This window comes from Tenebrio molitor, chromosome 8 (assembly GCF_963966145.1).
Source record: "Tenebrio molitor chromosome 8, icTenMoli1.1, whole genome shotgun sequence".
In the NCBI taxonomy this organism is placed as follows: Eukaryota; Metazoa; Arthropoda; class Insecta; order Coleoptera; family Tenebrionidae; genus Tenebrio; species Tenebrio molitor.
The window spans coordinates 6,810,822-6,819,940 of NC_091053.1; the positions used below are offsets into that span (position 1 = coordinate 6,810,822).

The 9,119-nt window shown below is 32.6% G+C and overlaps 1 long non-coding RNA gene across 1 annotated transcript; it reads left to right on the top strand.

Moving 5' to 3' along the window:
• Positions 1-4,818: 4,818 nt before the first annotated feature.
• LOC138136396 (uncharacterized) lies at positions 4,819-6,348 on the top strand. Its single transcript, XR_011161277.1, has 4 exons — positions 4,819-5,438; positions 5,495-6,003; positions 6,050-6,149; positions 6,230-6,348. It is a non-coding gene; the product is annotated as an uncharacterized lncRNA (long non-coding RNA).
• The last annotated feature ends 2,771 nt before the right edge of the window (positions 6,349-9,119 follow it).

The following is a 9,119-nucleotide window of genomic DNA, read 5'->3' on the forward strand; positions in this document are numbered from 1 at the left end:
TAATGCTAAAAAAAGAAAGTTCTCGAAATGAAGATTTTAGCGATGGCTTTTTTGAAAAACAAATTAGAAAAAAATTAATGTGTTTTGTGCTTGCCCAATTTAAATATTATTTATACACAAGTTTAGTGACGATTTAAGCTAATTTTCATAATCATAGCTTCCAAGTATTTTCATCATAAAACCAAACTTGTAATTTGTCACCTTGGTGATTTTTACCCAGGTACGCGTCCGGTCCAAACACAACACAAAGATAATAGTTTTCATGGGAAAAGAAACATTGCAAAATTTACTCGTTCGACAATCTGGGGAGTCCAGTTAAAATCAGGGGATAACTGAATTAATGAATTTCAAATTGAGAGAACCACCAAATCAATGTTCATTAGATTAATTTACCTTTTTCAGCATTCCCAAATTTGTGGCATATTTGTAATTAAAGGGCGAGAATTGCAAATTAGAAACAGAGTACTTTATCGTAGTAAATAACTAGAATCGTTTGCATTAGTAGTTAGAAAAGTAACAAAGCAAAGTAGAAAGGGAGTCGGTAGAAAACACAGACAAGGTAACGGTAAAGCCAGGTAGTCGTAGAAATCAGAGGTGTGAGTGAGAGAGAGAGAGAGAGAGAATGAAGATTACTAATTATGTAATTAGAAATGTTTTGTGGAATCAAACCAATGTAGAACAATTTAGTTGCATGACATGGCACTTGCGTAACAGCGTTTCAAGCCCAATTTAGGTTTCAAAATAATGTTAATTTGTTTCAATTTTAATTCTGTTTGTTTCTTGATGCTGATGTTCATGATTCTATAGTCAGTAATTTAGTGTGCTTTTTCAGAGTGGAAATTCAACAACAAATTATGTAGGTACATTGGGTCTGGTCCTAACAAAAGTCTAAATTTAAACATTTAAAATTATGGTGGGAGACGGAAATTGTTATTTCAAAAGTTCTAAAGATATCGAAAAAGTGTCGCGTTCGGCGTAAAGTAGAACCGAGCTGATTGGTCACTTTGAACGCGGAACGGGAAACGAGCGTTTTTTGATTCACTGAGGGTTCGATCTCCAAAGTAACCGGAGGTACATACGTTCAGTACCTCCTGCAGTTATTTCTGTGACCACGTGCTTTACATCTACAAGGTGAAATAGGGTATTTCACGGCGCAGGTTTAGAACACGCATGCGCCATTTTTCATTCAACTCCTGTCAGGTGCATATCAGCTTGTGACCTAACCTCATAATATTAACAATTAAAATAATGATAATAAAGTCTTCAAAAACTGTTTAAAATGGATAAAGTTAGGGCAAAGCATTACGGCGCAGTTAAACATTGTGTTTTTGGCGACTGTGTTATTGACAATAGAATTGACAACTATAAGTTGTGCGAAAATAGGCGGAGTTTGCTACTGTGCATTCACTAAAGAAATAGTCTATTATTTCTCTAATTCTGGTACAGGGTGAGGGAAACTTGATGTCTCAGCTCTATTAAAAGAAAAGGAAAGACGATAGAAAAAATATGAAAACAGGTTCTTAAATGGGATTGAGTAAGGTCCATTTTAAACCAAATTTTTCCATATTTGGAAACTGAAGTAATGACGTCATCGAATTTTTACCCCAGAAACATACAGGGTGTTTCTGAAATAGGTACATTAATTTCAGCTGGTAATAGAACTCGTCAAAAGGAACAATTTTTCTATCTACCATTTTGCCGAAAAACGATGTTTAATTCCAAAAAAAATTGGAGAAATGTTTCACTAAAATAGCCCTACGCTACTAAATACTGCAATGGCTAATTAAGATCAGCGCTAATATGAAAAAAACATCAATTTTCATCCAGAAAACGTGTTTTAACGCCGAAATCGAAATTCAAATAAATCTACCCGTATAGCAAAAAATCAACTTCGTAAGAATCTGGATGTTTTACGTTTTTAGGTAGCTTAGTTTTGGAGATATGAACGGTTTTAGAAAAATCTTTCCTAGTTTTTTAAGCCATTACGCAACGTTTTTCGCCAAAATGGCAGAGAGAAAAGTTGTTCCTTTTGATAAATTCTATTACCAGTTAAAATTAATGCACTTATTTCAGAAACACCTTGTATAGTATAATTCAGAATAAGTGGCATCGCGGTAGGTGTTGATTCTCTAAAGCGAGCTTTATGTTATGTCAAAAATTTTGCAAACATGTGAAACCGTCATTACTTTATTTTGAGGTTATGCGTTACATAATTTTGACATGGTTTTCGCCCACAGCAGAGATACCCCCAGAAAATTAATACAATTTTCATAAATGAAAGAAGGAAATTCCAAATATTATAACAAGAAAATAAACACAAAACGATTCCATTGATAACATCAAGGCAAAATTAAAAGCGAAGGTTACCAACAGCATTGAAACTAGGGTATTATTAGCAAGGGTCTTGCTGCCAACGTAAATTTGAATTTCTAACGCGGAACCGCGATGTCACTTATTCTGAATTATAATATACCTATATTTTGGCATATTTAAAAAGAGCTAATTTTTCTGAACAAATTGGGAAAACAAATCAAATCTAAATCGGATAACATAGTTCGCATCCCAATTCGAGGGGCGCGAGTCAAATCTCATTGGGTCAAATTTCCACCAAATTCTGTTATTAAATTCATTTATTTATTTCTATCATTTGTTGGGACCAAGCACCACCAGAAACGATTTCTTGTTCAATAAAATTTAAGTGAAGTGTGTTCAATCGTTTTAATTCTTTTTCTGAAAACTTTGCGAAGGTACGGCCTCTCGTTGAACCAAATTAAATTAAATTACACTGCGCCGCCAAATTAGCGCATACTGTGTAAAAACTGTAAAAAAGCCTGTAAATTTAAATTTTAAATGATACATTATGAAAAGTGGTTTTCTAATGATTATCGGATTTAAACTTTAAGATAATGCGAATGAACATTTTTGGTTTCCAAATGACAGTGAAAAATTTTCTAAAAAAGATACGATTAATTTTCTAAATTATGCGTTAATTTTGCGGCGCAGTGAATAAACATAACACAACGTAAGATCCATAAGCTCCATTGTAAAACGATCGTAAATATCATGACCTACCATCATGACATTAATTGTCATTTTTTTCTCATTTTTTGAACCTTTGTTGACATGGGCATAATCAGACAGAGAAATCTTTTTAATCTTTGACAATCTAACCAAATTTAGAAATGACATTGACGTCCAAAATTTATTGCTCGCGACTGTACATTTCATGTAGGTATAGTTGACTCAAGTTGCAAAAAACCGCTTGTCATTTGTAGCAGCATTTTTTTCATATTTTTAAGCCAAATAAAGGCACAAAGGAACCAGAAAATCATAGTTTGGGTTGAATATTTTCCATATAAGTACAGTTTTAAAGTAATTTCAAATGACTAATGCCATAAAAGTGCTGTTGCAAATGCAAAGTGTTTTTTTTACAACTTGAGTCAACAGTATACATACATTATACACCAAGGTGAAGTTCATGATTATAGCTAGAGCGCCAAGATTAGATCCCGAAGCGTGCCGAGGGGACCTCTCTACCGTGGTTTATAGACTATTTTTTCACTGCTAGGTGGCACAAAATCACCAAGGTGGAAAATTTGCTTCGCCAGCAAATAAATTACTAAAATTGCCATTTTATTGCACCAATGAACAGTAGCAAATACTAGAATGTATTTGTTTTAACTGTACATCATACACAATATGGTTCAAAAGTAAATAATATTTAATATTATTTCAAGATATAAGTATGGAAAGTCATTTCGAGAACGCGTCCTTAGAAACAAACAACAGGAATTCTCATAAAATAAACGATATTTATCTGATAAGCCCTGGTTAATAATAATTATTATTACTCGACGATTATTTCACGATTATTCAGATTTTTATTTACGGCTCAAAATTTTATTTAAACTCTGTGTGCCCATTTTTAACCCACCCGCCCCGATGCTGTTTTAGTTTTGTTTAAAGATATTTTAATTTACCTCTGCACATTTGTAACATTGTAACGATCTATTTTATTACATTTAGGACAACGTAACATTTTATCTGCCCCGCCCATTACATTTTCTTAGTTAGCATTTAGCAATCAAATAGGTTGTTAAGACGATCTCATTTACACAGAAAAAAATTCTGACATTCGAATTGTCTTAATGACATTTTATTTTTTAAAACCTAAAACAATAATTGTGGACTTGACAGCAAAATTCTAACCTTAACTTTTTTACGCGGCAAATGTGATGAAAAATTATATAGATTGAATCTGGCTTTGATTCTCATTGGTCAATTTATGTGGGCGGAGCAGATAAAAAGTTATAACGGCAATACTATAGTACACTATAGTATAGTGAATTTTGTTTTCACCAACTTAATTCAACAGGTGGGGGTTATTTGATTTGGGCACGGCCTTTAGTAATATAAAACAAAAGAAAGATTTTCACTTTTTCAGTCAGAAGCGTCTATTAAGCAATGAACAAAAATTAATTCTTATATACCAAACTGGTGTTCAAAGAAAAGGTCATCAAGTTGACATTTTTTATCCGATTATTGCACAGTGTGCATTTTAGAGAAATTTTCTCGGGTTATTTTTTGTTTTCTCGTTTTGATTGGTCAATATTTGTCACGCAATTGGTTGCTAAACATATGAAGGAAATAATCATATAAAAAGTGTATGAAGGGTGTAAAAGTGAGAGTCCGCTTTTTTTTACCACAGATTTTTTTATTTCTACCATGAAACCAAGTGGCGTGTCTACAATTTATTACCTGAATTGCCATGCCAATCAATTGTTCACGTTTCACGTTTTTCAAAAAACGCATATTTTTCCATTACGAGTACGTGTTTAAATATTTCCATGTATTTTGATTACAGGTTGTATGATAATTAATAACATTAAATTCTTGGTCGATAAAATTTAAATTAATTCATTATTAAAACTTACAGCTTATTAATGACTTCGAAATCCACAGAGAATATTTTATTTTGTGCTGAACTGTTTTAATACAGTTCTTTGGAATGACAGCAGTAGTTTCCATTTAGTTTTGAAAAGAATACAAACTCGAACAAATAATTGTTAAATTTTTATAAACATAAATGCAATCCATTACTTTTAAAACAAAGAAAAATCGATGATATATTAACTGCATTTGCCGCTTTTTTCCGTCCTCTATTGCCAGTGAGGGTTTAACTTGCAATGGACAATCACAAGAAGATTGTTCCTAACGGCAAATATTCACACTTCAAATTTTCACTGAATGATCACACATATGTGACTTTAAAGAAAGTTTATATCGATTTTTCTTACAACAAATTTACGAAGTACTACAACGCGTTTTGTTTGACTCTTCATGCATTTCTTTGGTTAATTCAGATTCACTTCATGGTCAATCACTTTACGGTTGATTTGATTGTCAAATACGGCTGCAACATGATGGCGTCATTTTATGTAAGTAACTAAAATACTTTAGAATTGGATGTAAAATCCACTAATTATTTGTTTAGGCTCAAATAACGATGCTATTTGCCATAATTCTTGAACCGAAAATTTCTGAACTAAAGAGTAAACTTGAAAACAACTTTTGGTCAGAAGACAGCGCCGGTGTCGAAGCACGACAAAAAATTGCAACCAAATCGAAAATATTTTTGGCAATCAATTTTGTTTTTCTTAGTACTTGGCTAGCCTTGTCAGTGGTCATGTTACCGAAGTTTGGTGATCACAAAGAGTGGATTCTTATGTCGATAATTTTTGAGAAACATTTTGGAACTCGGGCGACCATTCTTGATTGGATTTGTTTTTCAACCGTGCCCTTTCTACTATACTCGTCGATTCGGTTCGGAGGGGCTCTGTTCTACGCAACATTAATGTTCCACGTGCAGATGTTCCTCATTAACGAACATATTTTGAAAATAATTTCTAACAGTTGTGAGGGCCCAAGTGACGAACCAACTTTTCACACCAGAATATCTAGGAAATTGCGTTTTTGCATCTACCACCACGTTCGCATGAAAAGGTAAAAGCTAAATTTAAGTTCTTAGATTTTAAAGATCTTTTTCCAGCATAATAAAGATGCTTCTTCGAATTGTACGTCGGGGAATGGCAATATTTGCAGTTCTAGGTGCCCTATGTACCATTTCAATAATATTTTTATTTCTAAATGTAAGTGTTTCTTAATATCCCGTTTCCGAAGAAGTTTACTTTTCACCAAGTGCATTTAAAATTTTCAATTTTAATTTTAGATTAAAGGAGACATGAGCCTAATCTTGAAAGTTCGTTTGGGGCTAATGTTCACTTTGAACGTTCTTATTGTTGTTATTTTCTGTGTGGCAGGACAAATGCTTCTGAATGAGGCGAGTAGTCAGTAGAAAACATCTAAATATGATATGTTCATTCATTTGTGTTTCAGACTACTCGAATTTTTGATACGCTGTCATCTTGTTCATGGTACGAATGGAATGCAGAAAATAAAAAGATTCTGTTGATTTTTTTGTCAAATACTTTAAAACCTGTAGGATTTACCTTCGCTGGAATCACTTTGGACTACAAATTTGGACTTTCCGTAAGTTGAAATTGAACAAGTTGAGATGACACAGTTAAGTTTTCATCATATTATGTACTTGCAGCTACTTCGCACGGGATTAACTTATGCTCTTGTTCTTTATCAACTGGAATTCTAGACAAAAACGAGACAATCTTTGCGTATTGTAATTAATTAACACTACGCAACTCGTCAAACTGGGGAAGATTTCATTTCTTCTACCATAGAAAGTTATCTTAATTATACAGGATATCTACAAATGATTGTCGGGTCGAGCCAGCTTTGGAAAAAAATATTATTGTGGCGCCTTTTTGGAACATATGTCCAATTTTAATGTATTATTAACTGTCACTTGTGACATTAATGGCGTTTAATTCGCGTTTTTCAGTCCAGTTTTCGTTCCTTATATTCGTTTTATCACAGTTAATAAACACCAAAAATTTGTATTTCAATACAAATTGCAAATACATCCGGTTTTAGAGCTAAGCAGACTGGCAAAATTCAAAATTTGCTGAATATACCTACCGGGCGAGCAACAATAACTCTTTCAGTTGGCAATAAAAAAAAAATACAAGAAATTTTCAAGACTGTGAATTGTACCTATTTCGGTTTGTTTTATTGACATTATGAACAGCTGGCATGCATTTCAAATTTAAACGTCTTGGTTTTTGTAATCTTTTATTAATAAAATGGTTTTATCTTTGGAACATGACAAAAAAGTCACCAGAATGTATTGCCAACACAAATAGTAATTGTTGCTTATAAACCGTTCACGATTGTTTTAAACACGCAGCAGGCCAAGATATTTTTTTGTTAGATTGGCGTCAGGTCCTGTCATATGACGTTCCGTTTTTAAATATTGGCTAGTGATGGATAAATGACCGGTCATTTATTTTTGGTCAAAGTTGACCGGTCCTTGATCGGTCAATTACCAGTCATTATTGGTCAAAAAGTAGGAAGTAGTTAAACATCACAAAATGATTCTTTCAGTGTCAAGGATTATTTTAATACAAAATAATGGTTCTTAATTCCATTTTTTATAAGATTTATTGATCGATAAATCTAAAATCGTGTAAGTGAGGTTAAGTTTGAATTGTTTGAAATTATACTTTGTTTTTTCTTTAACATATTTGTTTGAATTTGAACTTTTTGTTAATTTAAAACGCTTTAAAACTTTCAACATAACTGTGTGTGTGTGTGTATTTTCAGTTTTTTAGAATACTTAAACATTCGTTTAGAATAGACTATTTCTTTAAGTGAATGCGCAGTAGCAAACTCCGCCTATTTTCATACAACTCATGAAGTATCAATTCTATTGTCACTAACACAGTATTGTGAGGTTAGGTCACAAGCTGACATGCATCTGACAGGAGTTGAATGAAAAATGGCGCATGCGTGTTCTAAACCTGCGCCGTGAAATACCTTATTTAAAAAGTAGGTAAGTAAGTATTCTATGAAAATTATGAAAATAAAAATATATTGTATGTCATGTTAAGAAGACACAAAAACGATTGAAAAACAAAAACCATTTCTTCCTAATAGATAAAAAGCTTAATCGTTTTCCACAATGATCTTTTATTAAAGTTTTAGATGTTTTATTGTCATAATTTACTTATTTATTGTCATAATCGATTTTTTCATTGTCAGCAGCTACGTAAATGAAATCAGACAACCCAACATAACCTCATCTCATCAGTCATCATATCCTATAATCATTACATTACATTATAAGCGGGAAATTTAAATTTTAAAAATGACTGGTCAAATACGTCAAGTCATTGACAATTATCAACCGGTCAAATGGGTCATTGACTAAGTCAATTACCGGACCTCACAACACTAATATTGGCATTGTTGTCAATTTCGTCATTAATTTAGTTAATAATAATTTACCCAGAAGTGCCCTACAAATATGTATATTATAATTCAGAATAAATGGCATCTCGGTAGGCGTTGGAAATTCAAATTTACGTTGGCAGCAAGACCCTTGCTAATAATACCCTATTTTCGATGCTGTTGGTAACCTTCGCTTTTAATTTGGCCTTGATATTATCATTGGAATCGTTTTGTGTTTATTTTCTTGTTATAAGTATTTGGAATTTCCTTGTTTCATTTATGAAAAGTGTATTATTTGGCTGGGGGTTATCTCTGCTGTGGGTGAAAACCATGTCAAAATTATGTAACGCATAACCTCAGAATAAAGTAATGACGGTTTCACATGTTTACTAAATTTTTTGACATAACATAAAGCTCACTTTAGAGAATCAACGCCTACCGCGATGCCACTTATTCTGAATTATACTATATGTTTCATTTCAATTAAAATTTTACGATTATTGTTCCTAATGCGTCAATTGTTTAAAAAATGTAATAACCTCGGAGCAGCGTTTGGTTGAATTATAACCTAAAATACATTTGTTATGACAAATCACAATACTGCCAACTAAAATGTCAGATTTTCATAAATATTTCGAATTTGAAATAATCGTGAATGGTATATACACGGTATTTTACATCTTATAAAGCGGTGCATTCAAAATTTGACAATTTTTTATAGCAAGCTGGACCAGACAATCATTTACAAATACCCT